The following is a 16,323-nucleotide window of genomic DNA, read 5'->3' as shown; positions in this document are numbered from 1 at the left end:
ATTCTGGTTCTCTTCCACCCTGCATTCTGTAATTGGCATTTGAAGGGTTCTCCACTCAGTCAGGAACTATTTTGTGCCAGCTCGGTTGGCTATTAAGCCAAAGGGGAAGAACTTGGAAAACTTCCTCCTGAATGTCCATTCTGCCCTTTTAACCTTTTCCTCATCACTGTGAGGGTGGTGAATGATTGATTGTCTTTTATTTTGCTGCACAGGAAAATGAAAATCCTCACACCATCTACCCCAGGACACCTGTTTTTACTTGGCTTTTCTAGTGACTTTTTTTCCCCTGAATCATATTCAGAGTCCTTGGGAGGGTTAACTGGGCAGTGAAGTTGGTCCTTCCTGCCATAAGTTTTATTAAATTTTTTCTTACCTCTGATGGACTTCTCTTTCCACCCCAGCCTCTGATAAGACTTCCCACTGACCTGTGGTTTTATATACCCAATAATAAAAGGCTGTTGAAGGATCACATTGGAAAAAAGGGTGTCAATTAGGCATATCTTGATTCCCCCCCTTTTTTTTTAGTTTTTTGCAAGGCAAATGGGGTTAAGTGGCTTGCCCAAGGCCACACAGCTAGGTAATTATTAAGTGTCTGAGACCGGATTTGAACCCAGGTACTCCTGACTCCAGGGCTGGTGCTTTATCCACTGCACCACCTAGCTGCCCCCTGATCCCCCTTTTTAAGCTAACATCATCTTGCTGGCCTAAGGTGGTAGTGGTGCTTCCAGAGTTAGGCTCTGTTTAAGTGGGACCCTCAAGATTAGAAATGGGATCTTTCTACACCTTTGTATTCTGTGAACCTCTTGAAGGGCAAGTCAGACTGGGGAGGTTCACAATCATGTTTCATATGCCTAGAATAAAATAGGATTGCAAAGGAAACCAATGCTTTTGAAATATAATTATAAAAATATTTTTAAAAAACAAATTACTGTACCCCATGATTAAGAAGCCTTTTCTTAGTAACCCTAACCGTGGGGTAGGATAGCTGATTTTGGCAGGTGGGTAATGCAGAGACTTTCCACCCAGCCCAAAGAGAATTACTAGAATTAGATAGCCTTTCTTGCTGCTAGATCTTCATTCCTACCAAGGAGTGTTTTGACCTTTGGAGGTCAAATTGAGTCAGCACTCCCTTCTATAGATCCTTTGGAAGGCTTGACTCCAGACCTTGACTCTGACACTTCTTGCTAAGATCTCCATTCTTAGATGTGTGGATAAACCCAGAAAGGAATGATAACCCTCCTGACCAGCTGAGATAGGCCTCTTTAAAAAGGAGCTTAGCATATGCTCTGATTAGTCAGTTCCCATATTCCAACTTCAGGGAAAGGAATGTCCCCAGTCTGCCCTGAATGCAGATAGCAGCAGACTTGGGCTCTTGGAGTCCACCAAATTGTTTCTTGCTGACTCAGACTTAGAGGTTGTTTGTTTGTTTTTTATTTCTCCTTAAACTGACCTTTTCTGTGAAAGGCCCTACCTCTCTCCTTTACTGAAGGCTTGCTCCAGTGGATTCCACCCCCAATCTGAGAAGCTGCAGTTACTACCCTCAGGGACTTTCTTTTCTGATGCTCCTCTGAGGAATTGGAATGAATGTACTTAATTCAGAAAAATTAACAGGAGCTCTGTCCCTGTGGACCCCAATGAGTTATTATTATCCCTTAAGGGCCTTTTCTGATTACTATCTTGACCAGAGACCTCACTCCTCCACCCCCACCCCCATCTGGGTCCTGCACTGAGTACATTTTGGGAAACCATTTCTGAACCTAGTTTTTCTCTTTCATTTATTGAATGACTCAGATTTCTGATTTCACAAATTTGAATTAAGTACTGAAGGCAATACAGTGGTAAAGAGCACCATGGGCCTGCTTTTAATTGTGTACTCTTGGAGTAGAGTCCTGGCTAGGAACTGGAAGTGGACCAGGGACCATGGGGACTGGAGTTGGGGGACCAGGGAAGAAGATAACCAAAGAATAAAAAAGATCATGGCAAGTATGGGAGAGATGCAAAGTACTGTGAAAAAAAGACCAAGTAATTTCTGGTATTTGTCTCCTTCAGAACATCCAAGCTTTTATCATTGCCTGTCTTCCTCCCCTTCTCTTCCCCCAGATACCATTTAGCCAAATACCACATGCTTAGCTCCTTTAATCTGGCCTCCAAAGTCAATCCTTCCAGGCCCTTAATCTTTGGGGATGGAAGAGGCTAATGTTCCTCTGAATTCTTTCCAATTGGATTCTGCCTGTTAGACCTTCGATTCCCACGACTGAATTGGAGTATCTGGTTTGAGGTCCTTTTGAGCAATAGGGAAATATGGTAACTTAGTGATTTGTGATGAAGGAATTTTGCCCAGGCTTGCTGGAGGGGTTGGGGGGGGGGGCATTGAGAAAGTGACCTCTTAAGACCAGTTCTGAGATAGTCCAAATGACTTTCTTTTTTTTTTTTTAAGGTTTTTGCAAGGCAAATGGAGTTAAGTGGCTTGCCCAAGGCCATACAGCTAGGTAATTATTAAGTGTCTGAGACCGGATTTGAACCCAGGTACTCCTGACTCCAAGGCCAGTGCTTTATCTACTCCAAGTGACTTTCAACAAGTCTCTTCTGACTTTAGAGATTTAAAATTTTTATGTTCCCTTGAGTAGCCAGAACATGGTTAGCCACCAAATGTGTCCTATTGGTTGGCTGTTTTCCAAATTCAGAATTGGTTCTTGGTCCTAATGCTACTCTTGCAGATAATTTTTTTTTTTTAGATTTTTCAAGGCAATGGGGTTAAGTGGCTTGGCCAAGGCCACTCAGCTAGGTAATTAGTAAATGTCTGAGGTCGGATTTGAACTCCTGACTCCAAGGCTGGTGCTGTCCACTGCGCCAGCCACCTAGCCATCCCCTTTTTATTTTTGCAGATAACGTTTTTTTTAAGTTTAAATTGACTTAAGAAGATCAATTCATAGAGTACATGTGGATAGTTGGTTTGTGGTTTTTTGCTAAGGTAATAGGATTAAGTGACTTGCCCAGGTTCACACAACTAATAAGCATTAAGTGTCTGAGGTTACATTTGAACTCAGATCCTGACTCCAGGGCTGGTGTTCTATCCAGTGTACCATCTAGCTGCCCCAATATGGAGTATATTTTAATTGGGATAACCAGGGAGGACTGAGTTGAAGACAAATACTTTCCAAAGCTATTCCTGGTGTTAGATTGGTATTGAATTTTGCTTATTCAGCACCTAGTGTGCAAAAAGGTACTGTCCAAGAGGTCTGTCTCTGTCCATTCAGTGTTAGTAAGACCTGGTTTCAAATCCTGTTTTTCAGGTATTTAGTAGCTATTTGTCTCTAGGCAAGTCATCTAACTTCTGAGCCTTCACAGAAATTAGAGCAAAGGAGAAAATGAGGGCTCTACTCTTCAGATAATAATTGCACTTAGGTCACTGGGTTATATGGAAGATCTGGAAACTGATCTTTATAAGGGGCTTTATGTAAAAAGCTAGTTTAAAGTGCTAATTAACAATCCCTAGTCATGGTCACATCCCCTCTTTCTACTGGAGTAAGCAAAGGCAAAGACCATTCCAGCTGGTTTGTTGACTCTTACGCAGCCTTTAGACATTTCTGTCACATTAGATATTCTTTCTATAAAAGCAAGGAAATTGCCTTTATTTAGACTTACGTATGTTCAGAAGCCTGGGTTTCCTGTTTTTTTTTTTTTATTTTTAATGAAGTCATTGGACTGAAGAAGGCCGCTTCCTGTTTGATAAAGGCTCTTGGGTGGCCCCATCCTCTTGGGGGTGTAGCAGTGGAGAGGATTGTGGCTCAGGGGCAGTTTTTCTAGGAGGCCTTGGTCTTTTTGGTGCCTGTTCCTGGCAGCCTGCTGTTTGGAGGGGCTGAACATGTTGATGCCACTGGCTCATCTTTTTTTTTTTAGAAATACATTCCATCTCTTCTGACATTCCAGTCATTTAGCATACATGCTCTTATATAGGTGCCTGACCCTATGAGAGTATGAGACAGGCTGTCTTAAAGAGTCTGTGATGCAGGTGCAATTGAAAAATTCCTGGGTAGCCAACAGTTATTTAGACAAGCTTTTTTTTTTTTGAGAAATCCAGAGGAAGGAGAACCAGATCCCTCATTTTCTCCTTTGTTGTAGTTTTTGTGGAAGAGGTTGTTCTCTTGTTCTGCTTCAAACCCTCTTCTCATCTTGCTTCCCTGATCATTTCTTCTCTCATCTTCCATCTCTTCTTTTCCACAGGCTCCTTTATACCTTATAAATGTGTCCCAGTTTTCCATATTAAAATTTTTTAATTTTTGGAGGCAATCAGGGAGAAATGACTTACCTAAGGTCATAAGGCTGAATTGGAATCAGGTCAAATACATTATATGCTTCTATATTTAAAATATTGCTGTCACTCTGGGCTCTCAAGCTGTTGGACCTTTTTAGGTCCCTTCTCCCTTTCATAGCAAACCTCTAGAAAGAGAAAGACTGGAAGTCTTCTTCAACCCTGTGTAGATTGACTTCAGCTTTATTTAAACTTCTGTTTCCAGTGTCATCCATTATTAGCTCAGCATCTAGAGGCTTTTTCTTAGACCTTTCTTCTGGACCTCATAGAAGTTTTTGACACTATTGACCACCTTAGTAGTCTCATCCTATCAATATCCATTTCCTATCATTAGCTATCTCCATTTTAGACCCCCTCAACTTTACATGCTGTCTTGGTAATTTCATTAGTTGCCATGCCTTCATTTACCTCTAGACACAAACTTGATCTTTCTCCCAGACTTCAGGCCTGCTTTACCCAAATCTCACTTGGTTTCTTGGACTCCATGTGTCCAAAATAGTTTGCCATCTTTCCTCCAATTCCTGTCAAGCCTTCTGCTATTTTAAAAATATCATTTTCCCAGCTTCTCAGCTTTTCAACCTCAATCATCTTTGATTCTTTCCTTTTTCTCCAATCATTTGCCAAATCTTGTCCATTCTCCCTCCCTTCTTTGGCATTAGTCTTCTCTCCATAGTCTTCTCTCCTCAATTCTCAATATCTTCCCTCTTCAATCCATCTGCAATCCAGTAGTTCTTAGTGTTCCTAAGGAATAGATCTAATCATCTTGTCTCTATTACCTCCTTAGATACTCTACAGATCTTTTAGCCTGAGATATAAAGGCATCTTCTCTCTCACACTTTGACTTACACTCAAAGTGATCTGTGAGCTCTTCCCAGTCATGCTTTTTCACAGATTCTCTATCCTCCATGCTGAGAAGGCATTCCCTTCTCACTTTTGCCTTATAGAATTCTTTCTGCATTCACCGCTGTGTGTTTACTAGTATCCCTCCTGTAGAATGTAAATTCTCTGCTGACAGGTCTCTTTCTTTTTTGTATGCTTCAGAGCTCAACACATACTTTGTCCTTGGCTGACTCTTGACTTCTGTTTGGGGTTTTCTTGGCAAAACTGAAGTGGTTGGCCATTACCTTCTTCAACTGATTTGACAGATAAGGAAATTGAGGCAAAGAGAGTTAAGTGACTTAAGTCACATAGCTGGTAAATGTCTGAAGCTGAATTTGAATTCAGGTCCTCCTGACTCCAGGCTTGGCACGCTATCCACTGTGCCACCTTTGCACTTAGAAGATCCTTCATAATTGTTTCCTGATCATTATAGATTGCAGTGTGCATGGAAGGTTTCCTAGAGAAGGATCTGGAAGAAGGCCCTTGGATAGAGGAGAAGATTCTGAGTTAGTCAAACATAACAGCCTCATTAGCCTCCATGGTTATTAGAGAGTATGCTGAAGAGGCCTCTTGCCAGTTCTGTGTTAGCATTTATCAAGCACTTATTGGGGGGATACAGAGAAAGGCCCCCAAAAGAGTCCCTTTCCTCAAAGAGCTCAAGTGCTAATACAGGAGACCACAGGGAAATAACCAGCACAAAGAGATTGGAAGCAGAAGCAATGGGAAGGCAGCTGGGGGTTTTGGGAAAGACATGAAAAAGGGGATGTTGGAGCTAGGTTTTGAAGGCTGATGTGATGAGGGGGCATACCATCCTAGGCATGGCAGGCTGCCGTTTCAAGAAAATGGAGACAGGAGTGATGTGTGGGAGGCACAGCCAGTCAGACCAGTCTAGCTGGATCCCAGAGTGCCGGAAGGAGTAAGAAGGGCCACCTTGTGTCAGACTTTCAGTACCTATCTGAGAAGTTGATCCTGCATTCTGGAGTTAGCAGAGAGCCATTGGGGTTCATTGAGCACTGGTGTAACATGGTTACCTTGGAGAGAGACTGGAGGAACCAAGGAACTAATTGCCAACCTGGCATCCATGGGACATACAGTTGTTTTTCTGGGGTCTGGATTTGTGCAGCAGTGGTCCTCTTCTCCACATTCTGCAGGTGAGGCCACTAAAGGTCTGAGAGACAGTGAAGTACCGCTGCTCATCTAGCCAGGGTAGGGGGCAAGTATCTGAGGTAGGATATCCTTGGAACTCTCCTGGACCACCCCCTGGGTCCCCTGTTTCTCATGGTAGGAAGGAATAGCACATTTTCTCATGGATGATGATAGGAACTTAATTAAAAATACTGACTTTTTTCTAAATTGTCCGGTTGTAACCAAATAGAACAGAAGCAGTGTTCCTGTTCAAAGGTCTGGGACATGATCTGGCTTCTCCATTGAGGAGGAGTCTGGAATATTATATGAATTGAAAGAGAGCTCAGGCTGAGCTCTATTCAATATTGATTCAGAGCACTTAGTAAAATTGCCAACACCTCCTAAGAGATTTCCTGTCTGTTAGCTAAACTCAGACCTTAAACATAAGGCTAACCAGAGCAGATGGCCGGCTACTTCCTCCTCCCTTCCTCTCTCCTCAGTGAGTGATGGCAGTGTCAAGGTCCACCCTCCAAATTACCCTTCTGTGGACAGGCCATAACCCAGAACCCTCATGTGGATTGCTTCTGGGACTCTCTTTGAAGGACTCTGGGTGGGGGAAAGGAACCCTCAGTTTTTCCCAGATCTAAATGACATGGGCTGCAGTTCTTTGTAGGATATTGGTCAGAAAGCAGCCTCTGTTCCTTGAAGTGCTCTGGTAGACTGGCCCTTGATGTAGATGACAATAGGCAAAGTTGCCTCCTTTTTCACCTTGTTTGGGAAGGTTCTTTAAAGCCAGGGGGGCTGTTTCCTTTTTCAGGATCTTAGTAATAGCATGGTGTCACACAGAGCTGTTTTATGTTGGAATAAACAAGTGATTTGTTCTTTCTAGAGACTGGTCAGTTTTTTTGGTTGGGGGGGAATTCAGCATCTTAGATTTCCTCTGTGCCTTCAATCAAAGAAGAGGATTCTGGAATCTAGGAGCCTATGTACTCTAGGAGAAGGAACACTGGGCTCTGGGTCAGATCTAGTTCTCATTGTGCCATCCATTTTGGCCATGGCATTATTTAGTAGGGCCTCATTTTTTTTTTATTTGTAAAACGAATTATTAACTTTCAAGGATCCCATGGACAGGGTTTGAGAAAAGGAACTTAAATCAAAGAATTTTTACTGCAACTCCCATCATTTTACAGTGGAGAAGAGCTCAGGGAGGGTCAGTGACTTGACCAAGGCTATCAAAGGTGAGATTGGAAACCTAGATCCTTGAACCAGAGCTTTTTCCCTTATCTCATGAACTAGTTTTACCTAGTCTGAGCACTTCTAGGTTCCTTCTAGGCAGAAGTCTGATTCTATTAGAAACAATAAAATAGAAGGTATTTACTAGTATATGCCCAGATGGAGAAAGAGACTCCAAATCATTACTGTAAAGACAGAAAGACAAACTGCCCTGAAAGCATTTCCCATTTGTGAGCTCTTCTAGGGTTCCCATCCTGAGGACTGGAGGGGTTGGATGTTATGAGGTAGGTTCAGGAGTGGGGCTGTTGGGGGGGAGGCAGTGACAGTGACAGCTCTCTCAGGTTGGGAGCAAGGGCTCAGCCTCCTCCAAAGTCCTTTCAGTGTCTGTACTTCCCTCCTCTGATCAGGAGGGAAGTTCATGAAGCTTTGGCCTTGCAACTCCAGAAGAGAAAAGCAGGTTCCTTTTCACTTTAAGATGAAACTGCTCAGTTTGCCCATTTAGCTAAGTGCTTTACAGATTATCATTATGTATTCACCACAACCCTGGCAGTTAGTCTGCTGTTATTTCCCTCTTTTTACAGCTGAGGAAACTGAAGCAATTTAGGGTCAAGTGACTTGCCCAGGGTCACATAGATTGTGTCTAAGGCCAGATTTGAACTTAGGTCTTCCTAAGTTTTTCCAATTACATGCAAAGATAACTTAAAGCAAATCCTTTTGAATTCCACATTTTTCTCCTGCTATGGTAGTGAGCAAATCTGATACAGGTACAACTGTATTTAACATATTTCTAAATTAGAATTAGAACTAAGGGAGGGAAAACATGAGAAAGAAAGGAAAAAAACCCTCAAAGAAGTTATAAAAAGTGAACATAGTATATATGCTTTACTCTGCATTCAGACTCCCTCGCTATTTTTTCCCTTGATGTGAATGGCACTGTCCTTAGTGGGTCTCTCAGAATTGCCCTTGATCACTGCTCTGCTGAGAGGAGCTGCATCCATCATAGTTGCTCATCTCACAATGTTGCTGATTAGGAGCAACGTTCTCTTAGTTCTGCTCACTTCACTTAGCATCAGTTCTTGCGATTCTTTCCAGGCTTTTGTGAAGTCCAATTGCTTGGGGGTGGTCCTGGAGTCAGGAGTACCTGAGTTCAAATCCAGCCTCAGACACTGAATAATTAACCTAGCTGTGTGGCCTTGGGGGAGTCACTTAACCCCATTGCCTTGCAAAACCAAAAAAAAAAACTCCAATTGCTCATGATTTCTAATAAAAAAAATAGTACAATATCACATTCATATACCATAATTTGTTCAGCTATTCTCCAACTGATGGGTATCCTCAATTTTTAATTCTTTGCTACTACAAAAAGAACTACTATAAATATTCTTGTATATGTGGGTCTTTTCCCCTTTTTATGATCTCTTTGGGATACAGACTTAGTAGTGGTGTTGCTGGTTCAGAGTATGCAGTTTTTTTTTGTCCTTTGTTTATTGCTCTTCTATTTAAAAATATTTTTATGGATTTATGTTTAACTATGTTAAACATTGAATGATCTATATTAGATTGCTTTCTGTCAGGGATGGGAGAAAATGTAAAACTCAAAATCTTACAGAAAAAAATGACTGAAAAACAGTGTTGCATTATTTGGATAAATAAATAAAATTTTAGAAATAATTTATTTTGAAAATAATTTTTTTAAAGTTTTAAGTTCTAAATTCTTTCCCTCCCTTCTGCCCCCTCCTATTGATTGAGAAGGCAAGCAATAATATCATTTATACATGTGAAGTTATGCAAAACATCCATAGTTTAAGCATGTTGCAAAAAAATTAAAATTAAAAGAAACATAATAAAAAAAAGTATGCATTAGGAGCAGCCAGGTGGCACAGTGGATAGAGCACAGGGGACCTGAGTTCAAATCAGATCTCAGACACTTAATAACTGTCTGATCTTGGACAAGTCACTTACTCCCATTGCCCCTTAAATAAATTAAAAAAAAAACAAAGGAAAAAAAGCATGCTTTAATGTATACTCAGAGTCTATCAGCTCTCTGTCTGGAGATTGATAGCATCCTTTATCATGTGTCTTTAGAACTGCCTTGGATCATTCTATTGCAGAGATTAGCTAAGTCATTCATAGTTGATCATTATATAATATTGTTACTGTGTTCAGTCCTCTGATTCTGCTTGCTTCACTTTGCATCAGTTATATAAGTTTTCCCAGGTTTTCTGAGGCCATCCTGCTTATACTTTTTCATAGCACACTGGTATTCCATCATTCATATACCTCAACTTGTCTTTAGACATTCCCCAATTGATGGGCATCCCTTCAATTTTCAATGCTTTGCCATCACAAAAGAGAGCTGCTTTGTTTTTGTGTATGTATGGATCTTTTCCTTGATCTATGATTTCTTTGGGGTACAGACTTAGAAGTAATATTGCCAAGGTGTAAAGATGGGCAGTTTTAGAGTCCTTTGTGGACATCTGTCCAGATTGGTTGGACCAGTTCACAACTCTACCAACAATGCATTAGTGTCCCTATTTTTCCACATCCCCTCCAGTATTATTTCTGATAGGTGTGAGATGTTATCTCAGAATTATTTTTAGTTTTCATTTCTCTAATCAGTATTAATCTAGAACATTTTTTCATGGGACTACTGATCAACATGCTCTTTTTTTTCTTTTCAAACTCAAATGTTAGTCCTGCCTGGTTGCTTTTTACTTCCTAGAGAGCACTGAGAGAAGTTATTGCTTCTCTTTTTATGAGAAATGATGCTGGCCACTGTCTGAGTGGGGAGGGGGAGAGAACTGCAATGCTATCAGAACTGGGGTCGAGGCTCTTTGAGCCTGTAATGTTAGAACATCAAAATGTCAGTTCTGGGTCAGATCCCAGAGCCTAGAATGTCAGTTTAGATGAGTCTAGACAATGGAAGACCAGAAGTCAGGGGTGGAGGGGGCCCCTCCTCTGGACATTTCCTTTAGGCCCAATAGTGACTCAGTTTTGAAATGACACCTGGGTTTGATTTTCTTTCTTTTTTTTTTTTTTAAGTATTTCACAATTGCATTTTAATCTAGTTTAGGTTGCACTTCGTATTGCAGTCACCTTTTTGACAGTCCCCTCTTGCCTTAGCCTGGGAATAAACATCCTTGCTAGAAGGATCATTCAGCCCATTGCTTTTCGCTTTTTTGGGAGGTTAAGATACTGCCCAGGGAAGGAGGATGCTTTCAGTCACAAAACTGGTAGATAGTAGTCATAGTGGAACCAAGTGGCTTAAGTCTTCCTCCAGAACCCCTCCATTTGCATCAAGCTTATCTAAGCCTTTCTTGGGTTTATTGCCTTGACTCATAGCCATATAATCCTTTTACCTGCTGTAAAAAATGAACAAATAAGGTGTGGGTGTGGGTGTGAGTATGTGGGTGGGGGTGGGGGAGGTGTATGCTTATGCTTGTTCCAAGTTTCCTTCAGTTATGATTGAGTCTAGTTGCTATGACTTGGTTGGCCTACCAGTCAGACAGTTGATCATTTACTTAGTGATAGAGTAAAGGAAACTTTGGTTTTAAAATGAAGGTCTGCTGTAAGTTCTGAATTTGATACTTAGTACCCGTGGGACCCTCCAGAAGTCAATTAAATCTGAGTGTCTTCCTTATTTTACATTTGAGGAAAGAAACTTGTGTTGCCAGCCTCAGTTATTGCGAGAGAGATTATGTATCCAGAGTATAGTGTAAATCTTCAAAGGGATTAGCTAGTCAAGTAAATATAGTAGGTGTTTAATAAATGAATTGATTTTCCAGCTAGAAAAGTCCCTGGGCTCCCCTGGACCCAACCTGAGGAGGTGGGGATGGGCTGATGAGAGTTGACTTAGCAGAAGCTGCCTCTCTTCCACAAGTAGCCATCTCTCCTATTTCATCCTGCTCTCGGAGATTAATGGAGTCCCATCTGTCGGATGCTGGAGGGCCCCTGCCGAACAATGGGCCGGAAGGCCTCTTGGGGTGGGGGTGGGGGCCGCTGCCTCCTTAAGAGGGAGGTTTTTCTTGATGTCTTGATTTTACCGTGGCTACCAAGAATGTGTTCATCCTGCTGGAAGTTTTTTGCTTGTGGGCACAGCATCTCTTGGAGAGGGCTTCTGTTCTTCTGAGGACGCATGTCCTATGCCTGTGCTAATGAGAAGCAATAGTTCCCCCAAGGGGATATTGGTTCTGATGGTAAACTTGAAATTTGGATTCCAAACCCAGGTTTAGGTTGGCAGCCAGATTTAGGTGCAGCTCATTGTGCTCAAGAACTGCTTTGGAGAATGCTGCCTTCTGTCTATCTAGCTCTGTCTCTTTCTCCCCATCTTCTCCCTCTCCTTTTTCCCCATCTCCTTTTCTTGGCCACACACCTTCCTCATTGTGTTACAGGAGTGATGCATGGCTATTTATCCCCCAGACCTTGTGCATGGGCTTACTTAGCCTAACTGACTTTATGGGCCCCACTATTAAGCACAACCCTTTGTGTTCAAGCCAAAACTTGCCTGGTTGTTCAAGCCAGCAAGGCGACTGGTCTAGGACCTTGCCAGCCTACTTTTATTTAAGGGGCCCTGAGCTTTCCCATATCTTTTAGGAGTCTGGAGGGAGGCAAATCTTCCAAGGCCAGACTGCTGCTCCAGAACCATTTCCCAGAGAGCTTTCCTATTGGACAAAGCCCAGCTGCTCACCTTCTGACTGTTTCACATTGGCTGCTGTAAGGAGTCAGAGGGGATGTGCCGAGCAGAGAGAAGGCCTTGACTGACCAAAAGCTGAGGCCCTCTGGGCAAGATGCCCCCTCACCTCTGACTCTCCATTTGGCCATCTCAACTTGCTTCCGAACACTTACAAGTCACTGAGCAGCACAGTTGTCCTCCTAGCTGTTCTGGAAGAGCAGGTAGGCCTCTCAGTGGAGAAGGCCCAGTGATTATTTTTCTTATTTAATTGTCCTTGGGTGAATTAGTAGTTGAAATTTCCTGCATTTTTGTTTCCAATAGGAATCTAAAGAATGTTTTTAGTTAACAGATCAAGGTTAAAGGGAAGAGGTCAGAGCATCTGCTGGATGATCAAATGACTTTTGAACTCTTGAACACGTGTGTTGGGCATTCAGAATTGTCTGTGGTTAAAAGTCCTTCTACCTGACCACTATTCACCACAATCTGATAAGGACTTGTTCCATTGACTATAGTCCCCAAAGACCAGATTGAGGGATTGAAAGAGCCAGTTGGGAAGAGGAGGAGAACAGAGGAAGAGAAAAGGGGCAGGGAGAGAATGTCTTTAGCCTGAATGTGGGTAGTAGGTCTATAAGGTTTAGGACTTTGGGAAGGCCTTCAAGATTATCCTGTGATGACACTGAGGCCCAAGGAGGGATGTGATTATCAAAGTCAATATAGGTAGCAAAGCGCAGAGATAGAAATGGAACCCTGGTCTTTCAATGCTAAATCCTACATTTTTGGGGGGTTGTTTTTTGCAATGGGGTTAAGTGACTTGCCCAAGGTCATACAGCTAGGTAATTTTAAAGTGTCTGAGGCAGGATCTGAATTCAGGTCCTCCTGACTCCAGGATCAGAGATCCATTGGGCCACCTAGCTGCCCCTAAATCCCACACTTTCTAGTAACACATTGCTCTGAAGTAAACCATGTGCTCCTGGAGGAGACAGAGATGGGCATTTCCATCCCTTTGTACCAATCTCTAGGTCTCAGCACAAGATTTTGCCTAAGCTGAGGTGGATCTGAATTCTTATTGATGTGGGAACTTCTTTAATCAGTGCAGCCTCTAATCCTGTCCACAGTTCCTTATTAGGATCTCAGTTTACTCTTGTCCAGGTCATCCCATCAGATCTCCCCTAGGGATCCTCCCAACTATTCAGAACTATCCTCATTGTGTGGATACCAGTAGGACAGGTGGCTTGTCTATCAGTTTTCCCCTCCCTTTCAGTACATAACTGACTTACTTTCTCTTTTCAGTCATACATCTTTTTGGTAACATCCCTGTTTCTCAGGCACAGTTCTTTTTTGGTCATGGATGGTGGCCTGTAATATGCCTCTCTGATTCTTTGAATTTTTTGACTGTCCTCTCCTTTGACTCTTCCATCCTCAGTGGGAAAACATTGTTAGAAGATGGACAGCTAGCTGTTCCATCAAATCAGTGATGACCAGACACTGGGAATGGACAATGAGTTGTCTAGAATTTACAGGGGAGAGAAAGGCCTTGGATTGTCTTTGAGAAATTGCAGGGTGTTTTTAATGATGCTTTTTAAGACACTCACTGAAACACTGCTGGCTCATAGTGAACACTTTGTCCACGTTCTTCATTTCTGGGCCTTATTGAGGCAGTTGGTGAAGTGACTACCAAGGTCTTTTCACACTCTGCATTTATAATCCTTTGAAATATGAACCTTAGCTCTTTGCTTTAAAGCACCAAGATAGGGTCTCTCCCAAAAGACTTCCCTGCCCTGCTGTGGGTATCATCTCAGTGTGAAATTTTGCTTTTAGCCCCTAGTGAAGTCCTCTCCTCTGCTCCCAGGAATCACCTTGGTCTCTTCAGAACCTGGATGTGACCGCAAATCATTCTTTACAGTTGGTAAAACAACCAAAGTCAAAATGTGCTCCTGGTGAGATATCCTGCCTTTGTCCTCCAAGCCCCTGAAAGTCTCCTGATATTCTTTAAAATGGGCATCCTTGGGGGCGGCTAGGTGGCGTAGTCGATAAAGCGCTGGCCCTGGAGTCAGGAGTACTTGGGTTCAAATCCGGTCTCAGACACTTAAATAATTACCTAGCTGTGTGGCCTTGGGCAAGCCATTTAACCCCATTTGCCTTGCAAAAAATAAAAATAAAAAAATAAAATGGGCATCCTTATGCATCCTTATGCAGTGAAGGGGGTAGCAAGAGTTTGAACTGTGACACATTAGATTGGGGGGAGAGATGGAAGCTATGATTCTCTTGGTGTTGGGGGGCTCCCAGCATGGAAAATCTCTCCATCTCACCTGTTCAAGGTAGGAGTATCTCTGTGTTCTTGGCTTTGAGCTTTGTGTTCAGAACCTAGGGATGAAATGACTGCCTGGCCAGGGTACTTGCTTTCCTGGTTCAGAGATTGGTTTTCTATTCAACCATTCCATGCTGCTGTGTCTGTGTCTGTGTCTGTGTCTGTGTCTGTGTGTGTGTGTGTGTGTGTGTGTGTGTGTGTGTGTGTGTGTGTTTTCTCTTCCTGTGATCTCTGATGAAAAGTAATTCTTCTCTAGTTAGAACAACCAACGTGAACATTCAATGGATATTTGCTATCAAATCCAGGACACCCATGCTCACCATTTCACCCTAAAAGGATGAATCTTGTATGCTAAACATTAACCGAATCACACAAGATTGCAGTGCTTACACCATTTATAGTCCAGTTGTCCTTGCTTTACATATCCAGAAATAGGCTTTTAGAAAGGAAATGACTTGTGCAGGCACTTTAACACTGCAAGTGGTGGCCAATCTATAAACCCAGGGGTGCTGACTACCAACATCATTTCACTTGACGAAATGTTGCCTGGATTTCAATAGGGAATCAAAAGGAATGAATTTAGTAAAGTCTACATTTCTAGTAATCAAAATTTAGACTTTTTTTTTCCTATGGTTCAGTAAATACTTTGGAGCCCAGGGGATACACCAAACCCCCCATATGCCCTCCTCCTTCTCTCCTTATTCATAGGTACTAAAGATCCCTGGACTAGAGTATAAGTTATCCCAGCTTTTGGCCTGTGCCAATTCTTGCTTGTAACTCTCTGGAAGACCCAAATCTTTGGGGCCTTGAGACTTATTGCTTTCTTTTCAAGTCTTACCTTGAAGAAGGCAAACTTGGAGCATCTCTGCTTATTGCCACATGTGTTTTCTTGCTTATAGAGCCAGGGGTGGCAGCAAATCACCCATCCACAATGGTTTACGCACTATGAAGTGCACTATGTACTTGAGTTGGAAATATTTCTCAAACGAAGAAATAGGTGAAATGACTCACCTAGGGTTAGTTTCTGGTTAATAAATGTGAAAGGGAGATTCTGACCCAGTTCTTCAGACTACTGTTCGTCTCACTTGTTTATTAACCTGACCCTTAGATTGATTAGTCATTTTTCCAGTCTTTCTTAGGTTTATTTATTTATTTTTAAAAAATAAATGTGCAGAAGGTTTATTCTTACAATAACTCTGGGAATTAGTTACTACTGATAATCCTTATTTTACAGATAAGGAAACAGAGGCAGTTAAGTGATTTGCCTAGGACCTCATAGTATCTGAAGCTGGATTTGAAGTCATGTCTGTGTTCCTTACCCCAAACCTATTGCTGTGTTCACTGCTCTTCCCCACACCCCCTTTTGGTTTTTAGTCCTAGAGTGAGAATGAGAGAGAGAGAGAGAGAGAGAGAGAGAGAGAGAGTGTGTGTGTGTGTGTCTGTGTGTCTAGGGAGGGCCTAAAAGATGTAAATAAGATATGGTCCTTGCCTTAACCCCTTGGTGTCTTCAGTTACTGGATATTAAGACCTTCACTTGAGAGCTGTGTCAGAATTTAGAGATCTTTTTAATCCATCCCCTTCATTTTAGGTTAGCCTTGAAGACGGTCCATGTCAGAGTGTCCCTTTGCATGAAGGTGTTCTGAGTCCAAATCCAGGATACTTTCTCTGGGATTATATTAATCTGCTTTAGATTCTGTCTCATTGTTGAATTCTGAGGATTGTCCATATTGTCTGTGAAATTGTATATCATCCAGTAGTTCTCACCTTCTGGTGTACTTTTTTGGGGTGTGGGGG

The 16,323-nt window shown here is 42.2% G+C and overlaps 1 protein-coding gene across 1 annotated transcript in view; it reads left to right on the top strand.

Annotated features, from left to right (window-relative positions):
• Nucleotides 1-16,323, top strand: part of MYH9 (myosin heavy chain 9) — an 80,955-nt gene that overhangs the window by 3,038 nt on the left and 61,594 nt on the right. The window lies entirely within an intron of this gene.

This window comes from Macrotis lagotis, chromosome 2, assembly GCF_037893015.1.
Source record: "Macrotis lagotis isolate mMagLag1 chromosome 2, bilby.v1.9.chrom.fasta, whole genome shotgun sequence".
In the NCBI taxonomy this organism is placed as follows: domain Eukaryota; kingdom Metazoa; phylum Chordata; class Mammalia; order Peramelemorphia; family Peramelidae; genus Macrotis; species Macrotis lagotis.
This window is presented reverse-complemented; position numbering and strand designations above follow the sequence as displayed.